Below are 13,289 nucleotides of genomic sequence, written 5' to 3' on the forward strand. Positions count from 1 at the left end.
CTGCAGCTTCCACAGGCAGTGTAGAAGAAAATTGGAGAAAATAAGAGTTTGGAAATCAAAATGATTGAATTAATATTGACAGGCAAATATATTTACATATTAAAGTGTAAACGTACATCCAGATAAAAATAATTATATGTTTTCTTACCGGTCTTTCCCTAGTGATAAAAAGCAGTCCAGACTCTTCCTTAGTCTTGAAGGTCAGTCCGAACGTTTCTATGATGTTCTGAGGCTGAGTTATGTTCAGTTGAATGTAGGAGTCTACAGCATAAAAGTGAATCCCTTCTTCCACCTGAGTTAAGAAATATTCATACTGAAGTTATATGGTGTTATCCTGGCTCAGTTGGTAGCACGCTTGCCCTTGAGTCAGAATGTTGTGGATTCAAACCCCACATGAGGATTTTGAGCTCATTGTCTATGCTGACACTTCAATGCATTTGCTGGGTGTGTGCTGCATTTTAGAGGAGCTGTCCTTTGACGAGATGTTGAACTAAGGACTTGTCCGCCTTTTCTGTTGGACATTAAGGAGCCATTGGGACAATTCGTGAAGAGAGGGGAGTTTCTCTGGTATCGTGGCTAATAATTCCCCCAAGTTAAATTGTTCATTCACTTCATGACTGTTTGTGGGATATTGCTGCATTCATCTACAAAATACATACTTTACAGTAAATCCGGTGAAGCTCTTTGAGATATCCTCTTGACGTGAAAGACGCTCTACCAAATGTAAGATTTTTAAAATATTTTCAATACAACATTTTTATTAAAGAATGAATGAGTTGGTGAGCCGCACCTTCAGGGATGCTCCAGTTTCTGTTTCTGGTCTGCTGAGTTAGCCAAGTTTAGGCATATTGATCTCCGGCTGCTATAATTGACGTGAAAGCTTCAATTTTGGGAGAGGCAAATCAGCCACTTCTGATGAAAGTCTTAACAAGCTTTCAAATGACTGGAGGAACTTGGGCTTTTTTTCACTGAAACAAAGAATGTTGCAGGATGACCTGATAAAGGTCTTTAAAATTATGAGAGGTTTTGATAGTCAATAAGGAAAAATTATTTCCACCGGTCAGTGAATCAGCATCAATTTAACCTAAGTTAATAAACGAGCAAATGGGGAGGTTAGGAGAAAGCTTTTCACACATACAGTAGTTAGGATATGGAATGCCTTGCCGGGGAGAGGTGGCCGAAGCAAAATCCATATTGGCTTTCAAGAGGGAATAAAAAGCATCAGCTATAGGGGATGTGAAAGGACAGGTCAGTAAGACTGCCCTTGATGGAGCTTCCACAGACACAAGAGATTGAATTTCTTTCTGCTGTGCCATAAAGAATTCCTTCATCAATCAATCAATCAATCAATCAATCGATCGATCGATCGATCGATCGATCAACCAACCAACCAACCAATCAATCAATCCACGACTGTTTGTGGGACACTTCTGTGTGCAATTGGCTGTCTCGTTTTATTTCACTTCAGGCTGTTTGTGGAACTTGTTGCGCTTAAATTAGCTGCTGTGTTCACCCACAAAATATACACAGTCACATCACTTTATTGTATGTCCTGTGAAGCTCTTTGAGACATCTCATCAATATGATAATGCGCAGTATCAAACACAAGGATTATTATTACAGTATTATCAGGCGGATTCAGGTCATTTATATTGGAGGGTTAAGTTAACCCTTTCCAGTTAATAGTTAACAGCTGGAAAGTGTTACTGAGAGGGATGCAGAGGTCAGGTTAAGAGATTTAACACAAGTTATTAAAAAAATGGCTTCATGTTAAAATGGGAAGAGGATAGAATGGTTATTTTGGCAAGAGGAGATCAAATGGCCCGCATGTACTCTTCATTTATACTCTTCATTTGTACTCTTGTCTGGTCTTGATATACAGAGTGGTTGATATAGAGTAAAACTTCTTAAATTCTGCCTAACAATATGCATAGACCTCAATCTCTGAAGAACTTCTGACTGCAACATCATGGGATTTTTCATTTCTCACAAGTCAACTTGTCATTCCAGATTCCCAAATTTGTTGTGATTGAAGAGTAGCTTTGTGTTGTAAGGCTTTATTAACCGGTTCTACGTACTTTCAATGCAAATCAAAGAGCAAAACACATACTCTAGGTGCAGACAGTCTGGATCTTAAATACTACTATGATTCTACATGGATTGCACTGATCAGCAATAAAATATAATGCATAAAGGTTAGTGGTCTGTATATCCTTTGTGATTATCCCACCTCTCCCAATGACTGCACTACCTGTTTGATGAATACTACCCATTTGTGATTTATGTGTGGTTTATGTTTGCCTTTCCAGACAGTACATAAGTTTCACTGAAGCTTCAGAAAAATAAAATAGAAGGGAAATCACAAGTTACTTAATATTGTTTCTCTTGTTCACTTGATGCAATTCACTGTTTACTGAAAACAAATTAAAATTGGATTAATTTGTGCACTTGTAGCTGATGGATTGCAATTGTTATTTGACAGATAATTTTTAGCAGGAGACAAATAAGGATGACTTGCCACTTCTAATCCACCTGATAAATGACCAGCACCTCCTTTCCTGTCTGCTCACAGTCTGAAAGCTGTGGCCAGGAATGCAAAGCATGAATGTTTGGGACAATCATATTAAGAATATTTCGAGATATATTTTTTTACCTTTTTTTGCCAAATATGACACACAATAACAAGACTTAATACAATTTAGCATTGTTTACTTTTTATATAATGTGAAGAGACTTTTGTGCATGCACAAGTGCTGTATAAGTGCTGTACAAAATTGTATTACAAGCTAAGACCTGGAATTTCAGGTGTACTGTATTTACCTAATACACTTAATTGTGTTTACCAGATCTCAATTCACTTACTGGTGACAGCCTGGCTTTCTCAATGCTCGTCTCTTAGTCAGAAGGTTGTGGGTTAAAGCTCCAGATTGAGACTTTGAACTCACAGTCTAGGCTGACATTCCAGTGCAATGTTGGGGTGTACTGCCTTGTTGGTGGTGCCGTCCTTTGAATAAGATGTTAATTTGAGATCCTATCCACCTCTTTAGGTGAACTTTAAAGTTTCTATCACACTGTTCAAAAACTGACAGGAGATTCTCCCGGTGTTTTAGCCAACATTCCCCCAGATTAAATTGAGTCTTCACTTCATGACTGATTGTGTGAACACTGCTGAAACAAAGTCACTACATTTTGCTCAACATTTCTGTAAAGTTCTTTGAAACATTTTGGAGACATAATACAATGCTAAATCAAATGCAAGGTTTATTATGAAATACCTCAGGAAAGAATAACAATTAGCGGCTACAATTGATCCCACTGCTTTCTGGACTGGGGGGAGTTTTTCATGGTTCCTGCTTTTGATTCAATCTGCTAGAAAGTAATAATAATAATCTTTACATTTGAATCCTTGAATTCGTATATATCCTTGTATTCATGTGAATCCATATAGTGTATTCACATTGTAGATGTTGAATGAGGATAGGACAGGCCTGAGCCATGATGCCCCACAGTCCAATTGCTTAATGATACTTACTGTCTGAGCTCACACATGAAGAGCATGAAAGGATCTCCATGTTTGTTGACCTGAGCATCAGCATTAGCAAGGGCAGTCAGGAGAGGGAAGGTCAAATTTGGAGTGGGAAATGACAGGAGCAATTTCGTCTCAAAACATAACGATGCAGCTTATATAAACTGTTCAGATAATGAGTTCCACAATCTCAGTACTCTCTACGTGAAGTAGTTCCTGATAAATTCTCCATTAGATCCAAGTAGGAGGCTAATGTGGACTATATGTCCAGCATGGACTAGTTCGGATGAATAGCCTGTTCCCATGCTGTAATGTTCTGTACGATTCTGTAAGACTTTGCAAACCTTATAAGATGTTTTCAAACAATCTGTAAATTCCTCCAATATAACTATAAATGCTGAACAAAAAAACATGACATTCACTCAAAAAATGCTGAACATAGGCTGAAATGGTTTCCCAATTGATCTACAACGTCTGCTATGTCTGCCTCAAAAAGTGCTGGAAAATAGTTTTGAGGTTTTTTATATTCCTTGCTGTTTAACTGTGTTTAAATAATACTAATCCTTGCATTTGACATAGTGCCTTATCACGTCATTGAGACATCTCAAAGGGCTTCACAGAATATGCTGTGAAGTGAATTAATTGTATATTTTGTGGGTGAAAATGTTAACAGTTTACATCGTAACTGTTTGATGGGACATTGCAAGAAATGACTGTTGCATTTATCTTTAAAAATGCAATGGCTCTTTATGTCCCATGGTATCTTTCTCTGAACACTTTTCAACTCTACTCTCTTTAGGGCCACTTTCTATAAATGCTGAATTTGACTAGTTTTCAATCCCACTGTATATTTTCTGAGCAAAATGTGGAAGCCGATTGCATACAGCAGTGTCCCAGAAATAGTCGTGGATTGAGTGACCAAATTATTAAATAATAGTTTTTTGTTTAAGGGATTATTACCCCCGGAAAGCAATCAGCCAATCGGATTCTTACTTACTACTAGGTAAACTAAGGCAAGTGGAATAAGGAAACTTGCGTGTTATTCGCCAATGTTTTTCTGAGATTGCCTTCTCAACAACAACAACAACTTGCATTATATAGCACCCCTCATTCATCTTAGCGTCCCAGAGCGCTTGGAGGACTCAAGCCATAAGAATACATGTATGAGGTTTGGCTCAGTTGGTAGCTCTCTTGTCATTGAGTCAGGAGGTTATAGGTACAAGTCACATGTTAGGAATTTAAGATTGTAGATTAACATTCCAGTGCAGTTCTGGCGAAATGCTGCATTGTTAGATATACTGCCTTTCAAATGAAATGGAAAACCAGGGTCCCATCTGTTTAGGTAGATGTTAAAGATTCCATTGGCCCTATTTGAAAAGAAGAGGGAGTTTCTCCTGGTCTTCTCACTAACAACAACAACTTGCTTTAATAGATGCTTCACGTAGAATAGCATCTCGGCCCCCTTAACAGTGGTAGAGCTTGACACTGAGATGGGGGAGGTGGGAAGGGGACCTTAGTCAAGGTCGAAGAGGAAGGTCTTCAGGTGCGATCTGAAGATGGGCAAGTAAGAGGCGAGGTGGAGGGATTGAGGTAGAGAATTCTATAGTTTTGTGGCGTAGTAGCTGAAAGAATGGCTGCTGATGGTGAAGCAGAGGGGATGAAGGATGTGCAGATTTCTGGAGCCAGTTGAGCGAAGAAGAATGGTGTGTAAGCAAATTGGAGAGATTGGGAGGTGCTTGGGCATGAAGTGAGTTGTATCCAAGTGGGAGGACCTTGAAATTGATCTGGGGTGATGGGGAGTGGATTTTGGTGAGGATACAGGTGGCAGAGTTTTGAATTAACTAGATTTTAGGAGTTAGAAGACCAGCGAGGAGAACAATGGAAAAATTCAAGGTCCGAGGTCACAAACCTGTGGATAAGGGATCGAATAATACCGTAGATTTAAAAATAAATGGTCATTCAATTCATGGATGTTTGTAGGACATTGCCATGTATAAATTAACTGCTGCTTTTGTCTACAAATACACAGTCACTATGTTATAGAAACAGTTCTTTGAGATGTTTTGATGTGATGAGGTGCTGTATTAAATGCAAGGATCAAATTATTATTAAGCACTTAGGAATGCCGAAAAGTGGAACTGTATTACGATATACAGGAGACTCGTTAAGGTAAATCCTCACTCTAGCAAGGTGCCTAAAAACGTGGTTATCCTGGGTATGTGGGAGGAATTCCACCTACGTCTAGGTTTACTATATTTTCCTAGCATTTTACAACATGCAGAATTTGACAAATTCTTGAATTCAATCATAACTTTGAAGTGTAGAAAGATTCTGGTATAGCAATGGTCCATAGTACACAGCCCATGCTATAAGCGGACTTATGCTAAACTGGGGTACATTATAAGGTTGGCTTGTATGTGACTATTGAGCAAGTGTGGGTATTTACTGAGGTTCCTTACCGTTTGGGGGCAGGTGTCAGGCGAGACATTCCTGTAGTCCGTGCTTTCTGATAACTCCCTTTTCCTCAGCTTACTCCCATTGCTGTGCAGGAATGTAGACACACAGCCTGAAAACCACCCAAGCCTGCGGGTAACAAACTTCCTTTAGATTTAATGAAACTAGTGGTTGTATTGGCAGTGAATCACATCCTGCTCCTTCTTCAGATGGAACAATTAAGACCACTCCTTCCAAGAAAACTAATTACATCTATTATGGGGTTGAGTTAGCAGCATTTGCAAATATTCATCTAATGGACAAACTATAAAAAGACAATTAACTGTAACCAGTGCAGACAATCAGGAAGGAGTCCCTGATAAAAAACGGATGGAAATTAACCCCAGTTTCTTCACCCGCATATTTTTTGTATATTACAAAGCTGATTGCCAAAATTTTCACCTGAAATTGCGTGATGTGCTGCTAAATTCAATAGAGTGTGTGTAAAAATAAGCAGGATCACCAAGACAAGCAAGGCTGAGTCCATGACTTATTACAAAGCACTACTCAGTGACAGTGAGAATAGGAAAAATGTTTTGCTGTTAAAACTTCCCTATTCATGTCAGTGGGTAGGACTTCATGACATCAAAGCAGTGAGATGGGGGGTGGGGAAGAATTCTACATACAAATGTCTCTTCTCAGACAGTCTGTAATCATAAAATGCAACAAGAAACATTGATTAAGAATTACCTTCAAATGTAAATATCTATTTGTGTACTTCCCATTAATTTTAACATGATTTCATCCTTGATACTATTCCTCACTGCCTGTCATTCACCTCAGATAGCCCATTTTTCATCAACTTGCCTTAACTAAAATTTTCATTTTATGCAAATACGTCTTTTCATTGCTTCAGGTTTTTAGTAAGATACAGTTCACATAAATTCTGTAGCTCAAAGAAGACAAAAAGAAGACAAAGGAGAGAATGTAGAGAATGTGTTAGTTGATGGGTTAAAGAGGTGATAGTGGAGTAAAATATAAGGGGGGTGTGGTGGGTTAAAACAAAACTGGGGAGAAGAGGTGTTAATAGTATTCTTTGTCATCTTGTCCTGCCTCCCCCTCTCAATTTGTTCTTAAAAACCTCTCCCTCCCAACATGCCCCAGTTCTGACGAAGGGTCGTGGACCCGAAACATTGACTCATTTTCCTTTCTCCGGAGATGCTGAGTTTTCCCAGCTCTCTCTGAGGTTGTACCTCAAATCGGGACTAGGGACTAGGTTGACACTTTAACTCATTGGTGAGGTTGTGCTGCATTATCAGAGGTGCCATCCTTTGGATGAGACATGGAACTGCTTATGCAGGTGGATGCTAAAGATTTCACGACCATATTTGAAAAAGAAGGGAGTTTCTCCTGGTGTCCTGATCAACAAATCCCCAGATAAAATTGGTTATTCATTTCATTATGTGACACTGCTGTGTGCAAATTGGCTGTTGTTTTTGCCCCAAGATATGCAGTTACTGTAATTCCTGGGAAGCATTTTGAGATATTTTGATGATGTGATTAGGTGCTATATGAAATGCAAAATCGTTATTAATGTTATTAATGAAGTGTAAATTGAATAAGACATGAACCCTGAGAGCACACCTGTATCTAGCTTTGAAAGGACACATTTTAAGTGAGATGCTGCTCATTGATATTCCTGCCATCACCCTGGTTCTTATTGTTGCAACAGCTTGCCAGAAGTCTCCCTAATCCACCTGCATGGCACAAGCACAGTTTTGATCGCTCTCTCCCCCAATTCGTCCACCTTTCCCCCTCCTTCCCCTCTTTTAGATCACACTCCAAGTGAAGGACATTATATAAAAGCAAGTTGTTGATCAATGTTCTGGGCCTGGAGGTCCCCTTGTCTATACCCTGTCCTGTAGCTCCTGTAGGTTAGAGCACTCACTTTGCAAGCGAGAGACCTGAGTTCAATTCCAGGCACAGGGCGAAACCTTGGGCAAGTTTCCTTATTCCACACGCCTAATAATAATCCCTCCAAAACCCAAAACAATAATAAATTGGTCATTTTCAATCCACGACTGTTTGTGGGACATTGCTGTGCGCAATTGGCTGCCGCGTTCGCCCACAAATACACAGTCAATTCACTTTACAGAGTGTTCTGTGAAGCGCTTTGGGACGTCCTCCCGATGTGAAAAGTGCTATATCAAATGCAAGGATTATTATTTATTATTATTACCCATGAAGCCAAATTCCAACTCCCACTGGACCAACCTATTCATGCCCAGATTTTTACAGAGAGGAGGAATCTCGGCTGCCTCAACCTCATTATCTCTTTAAAATAATTTTTTTTGTTGCTCAGTGAACAAAGTGCCACTGGGTGGTGCCAATGCACAAGAGAGAGAAGACAGATGCAAACTGCCTTCTGAGCTTTCTGATTTAATTGATACTCTGTGTGTTTGTGGGTGTTCATGGGGGTGGGGAGGGAGAAGAGAATGTCAAAAAATTAGTAGAGACAAACCACTCCAGGGAGAAACTGTAGGAAAATAACAGTCTCTCTAAGGGGAATCTTACACAGCTAAAAATGTATCTTGTGGAAGAAATATTCAGCTGGTTGGTAAAGCTACAGATTTTGGAAGTGTGGACTTATAATGGAATTTCCTGATGCCAGCAAGGTCTGTAACTTTTCTGATCGGTGGAATTTAATCACCAGGGCACTAAAGGAATGCATGGCTTCAGCACATACTCTCCAGCACAGTTTGCCAAAGCTGTCAGAGAAATCAGGCATTTAGTCAATAGAATACTGTGGAAAGTGGATGTACAACTCCCCAGGACAGAGGAATTGATATACTAGATGCATAATCACTTAGATCACTGAATAAATCAAATTGAAAACTAAGTGAGCACTGAGACAAAGGCAATTACCAAGTGTATGTCATACACCCAACCTAGACCTATTTTCAGAGCTGAGTTCCATCAAATAAGACTTGAGGAGATTCAGTTACGGCAAGGAGCCCTGGTCAGAATATTGAGAAGTCTTGAGAAGAATGGTATTTTTGTTGAGGGAGAGGGAAATGCTCTCACATAAATCACAGTTCTACTTTTCTGACTGGTTATAAAGGAGTATTGCACTGAACTTCACCTGGGGTGTGCTTTATAGCCACCTCATCGTGCATTAAAAAATAGTGCTTATAATGGAATTTCCCAATTGTTGGCTTGTGCCCACAAGGTAACTTCTCAGATCAGTGGGATTTGATCTTCAGGGCACCACAAAAGGAATGGAATCCTTCAACAGCAACAACTTGCATTTATATAGCGTCCCTCATGCAGGTTAGTGTCCCAGAGTGCATTCGGTCTAGATCAACAGGCCAGTGGTGATTTGATGATTCAAAAGTCCAATGTTTTACACAGGAATGAACATGGCAGCCAATTTGCACATAGCGATGACCCACAGACAGCCAAGAATTGAATGGCCAGGTTTATCTGGAGGACTGATGGCTGGGACCCCAGAAGAAACTTGTTTCATTTTTCATTGTGATATCAATTCTCCACAATATCTTCCCTAACCTCCCTGCAATTACAACATCAACTGTCGATTTTCATTTGAGTCCAACATCCAGGCTTTGACCACTCAGTTGTTAATTACCCTATCTATAAAGAAATATTGTACATCCTGGTGTTCTGAAACTACCCTTCACAACTCTGAAACTGTACCCTCTTGTTTTGTTGACCTGACGTATCCGAAAATATTATTATGTGCTGACTTTCTCAATACCATTTAGAATCATATATGCAGGACAATTGTACCTTGAGTTTGCATTTTTTTCCAATGCTCCAAACAGAAATTCTCCAGCAGTCATTTCAATCCATTCTGATAGTTTCATGACTTGTGAGTCAACATCTGACCGAAGTAAATCTAGATCTAAAACATCCATCTGGAGAGAAGTGCTCTCTCTGTCCCATGTGATGGTGACCTGGAAGAGAGGCAAATAACAACAACTACAACGACTTGCATTTCTATAGCACCTTTAACATCGGTAGGATGTCCCAAGATGTTGGACAATGAGAGGTTTGAATCCAAGTTAAGGGATAGGATCAGAGAAGTGGAGGGCAAGAGGGAGTGGAGGAGGGAAGATGACTGTGTCGAAAAGGAAGATAATGATGATGAGGAGGAGGAGGAGTCAAGGGAGGAGGCCAGCCGAGGAGAAATTCTGGGATGGAGTTGCAGAGGGTGGGAGTAGAAAGATTGAAGGCCTGACTGCCAATACTGGAGCAGGCAGGATGGGGGACTTGAAGAGGCCATTGCCTGCAGAGCAGTGGTAGCGAACATTTTGGTGAAGTTTTAATAGGCCACAGAGATAGGGTGGAGCAAGACCATGGAAGGCTTCAAAGGTGAGGACAAGAATCTTGAACGTGATCCACTGGGGAATGGAGAGCCAGTGAAGCCAGATGAGGGTTGGGGGACCCGATTACAAACTTTAGTAAGTGAATAACAATGAAACTGAATTAATTTTTACTTTTGTTGAATCACACATGAATTTGTTCGACTTCAATTTTCTTAGTTTCCCAAAACGTCCTGGCTGCACTGCAGGCTCCTTCAACTGGAACAGCAAGAGAGTAACTGCCAGGGTGTCTCCACCATTTCTGTAAATGGCCAGCAAGAGGTAAGCTTATAACACTGATCACTTCTGGATCTTTGTCCTGTTTTTCTTTAGGTCGGCTCGGTGCCTGACACAAGCCAATCAGCAAATCTATTGGGAATCCCATTCACGAATGGACATTTCTGCGTGGCTGGTATGGAGCATGCAGTCTCTCCATGTGAAGGGATGCATCACACTTACCTAATCCCTGAGAGTTTAAATGCAAAATACAAAAATAGGGAGATTTAGAGGATAAAATTGGATTATAAGTTTTGGGCTACAATAGTTTTCTTGAATACCCAAAATTGCTATGTTAGAAGCCCAACTGGTTATTGGTAAAAATTAACTGGATTATTGGATGTAGACCTTTGTTGTGGTTCTGCCGTCTTCAATTCTGGCAATATAAATGAGCTTTGCTTTGATACATTTGCATTTGATTTAGCACCCATAATGTCTCAAAGCTCTTTATAATATTTTTTTAAATTGTAGTGATTGTTTATTGATAGGCAAAATCTGCAACCAATTTGCACAGATTCGAGATTATGAGCCAAAAGTCCCAAAATGGGTTTGAACCCACAACCTTTGGACCCACAGGTAAGGGTGCTATCAACTGAGCCAGGCTGACTCCTATATGATGTGATTACAACAACAACAACAACAAGATTCCATTTATAAAGCGCCTTTCACGTCAGGAGGACGTCCCAAGGCGCTGCACAGTTGGGTCATGACCCGAGCAGGGGGGAAATGGTCAGGGTGAGGGGAGGGAAGGGAGGGAGCGAGGAGGGGGGAAATGGTCAGGGTGAGGGAAGGGAGGGAGCAAGGAGGGGAAATGGTCAGGGTGAGGGGAGGGAAGGGAGGGAGCGAGGAGGGGGAAGAGAGTCGAGAGGGGAGCTGAAGGCTCGGTCAAAGAGAAAGGTTTTGAGACCGGCCTTGAAGGAGGAAAGGGAGGAAGCGGCGAAGGCACTGGGGGATGGAGTTCCAGAGCCTGGGGGCTGAGAGGCTGAAGGCCCGACCACCGATGGTAGGGCGGTTGGGGCGGGGGACGTGGAGCAGACCAGAGCCAGAGGAACGGAGGGTACGGGCAGGTAGGTAGGGGGATAGTAGGTTGGAGAGGTAGGAGGGAGCAAGGCCGTGAATGGCCTTGTAGGTGAGGATGAGGATCTTGAAATCAATCCTCTGGGGGATGGGGAGCCAGTGGAGGCGAGCGAGGGTGGGAGTGATGTGGTCGCGAAGCCTGGTGCGGGACAGTACACGAGCTGCAGAGTTCTGAATGACCTGCAGCTTGTGGAGGGAGGTGGCGGGAAGGCCGGCGAGGAGAGAGTTCCCATAGTCCAGCCTTGAGGTGACAAAGGCGTGGACCAGGGTTTCAGCAGCGTGAGGGGTGAGGTAGTGCCGTAGTCTGGCGATGTTCCGAAGGTGATGGAAGGCGGTGCCAGTTGTAGTGCGGATGTGAGGGAGAAAGGACAGCTCAGGGTCGAACAAAACGCCGAGGTTCCTGACTGGCTTTGAGAGGTGGAGAGTGCAGCCTTGGATGCTGATGGTGTCAGCGCCTGAGGTGCGGAGGCGCTGACGTGAGCCAATCAGGAGGGCCTCGGTTTTTCGCACGTTGAGCTGAAGAAAGTTGTCTCTCGTCCAGGACTCGATGTCGGACAGGCAGGCTGTCAGGACATCGGTGGTCGTGGAGTTGAGAGTAGAGGAGGAAAGGTAGAGTTGGGTGTCATCCGCATACATGTGGAAGTTAACTCCATGTCTGCGGATGATGTCACCGAGGGGGAGCATATAGAGGGTGAAGAGGAGGGGACCGAGGACAGAGCCCTGAGGGACACCACATGAGACAGTACGGGGGGTGGAGGAGAAGCCATTCGTTGAGACAAAGTGAAGACGGTGAGAAAGGTACGACCTAAACCATTCAAGGACAGTGCCTTGAAGGTTTAGGTGGGAGGACAAGCGGTGGAGTAGGATAGCGTGGTCGACCGTATCGAATGCTGCCGATAGGTCGAGGAGGACGAGGAGACAGAGGGAGCCCTGGTCACAGATGGTCAGGATATCATTGGTGACCTTGACCAGGGCAGTTTCTGTGCTATGGGCAGCACGGAAACCTGACTGAAGGGGTTCAAAAAGAGAATGGGTGGAAAGGAAAGAGCGCAGTTGGGAGGCAACAACTCTTTCCATTACATTTGACCTTAAGAGTAACATTATATAACTCATGCAATATTGATTTTGCACTATCTTGTGAGACCCATGTATAAAATAAATTGTTCTGTTCAATATCAAAGGTAGATCCATATGAAGATAGTTGCAGAACATAATACTATGTAATGATTTGTTTCATGTTTGGCGTTTTCAGGTGAAGTGATAAATATCTTCCCATACCTGGTGCCAGTGGCCAAGGTTGACTGGATGTTTGGTGACAAGTTTGGAATTGCGTTTACTATCTAGTCCTTGCTGGATAGTAAGATGTCCTTCCTCCAGTAGTAAGAGCCATGGATCATAGGAATTTGCAGTATCAGCCAATGTCAGGAGGACTCCGTAGGATGCGAGTGTATAGAAGCGCAAGGATAATGTTGCCGACTCACCAAAGTGAAAGTCTTGCAATGGCAGAGACAAGTATCCAAAGCCATGAAAACTGGTACCTGGAACAATAAGAAGTTTACAAAAGCAAACCATTAACTGGGATGTTCACTTCACAT

General features: G+C 42.0%; 1 long non-coding RNA gene across 1 annotated transcript; it reads right to left on the reverse strand.

Annotated features, from left to right (window-relative positions):
- Positions 1-160: 160 nt before the first annotated feature.
- Positions 161-9,817, reverse strand: LOC103177710. Its single transcript, XR_487751.1, has 3 exons — positions 9,767-9,817; positions 5,986-6,109; positions 161-292 (listed from the first exon to the last, which is right to left on the reverse strand). It is a non-coding gene; the product is annotated as an uncharacterized LOC103177710 (long non-coding RNA).
- Positions 9,818-13,289: the final 3,472 nt, after the last annotated feature.

The sequence above is a fragment of the Callorhinchus milii genome, unplaced genomic scaffold, assembly GCF_018977255.1.
Source record: "Callorhinchus milii isolate IMCB2004 unplaced genomic scaffold, IMCB_Cmil_1.0 Scaffold1, whole genome shotgun sequence".
NCBI classification, from domain to species: Eukaryota; Metazoa; Chordata; class Chondrichthyes; order Chimaeriformes; family Callorhinchidae; genus Callorhinchus; species Callorhinchus milii.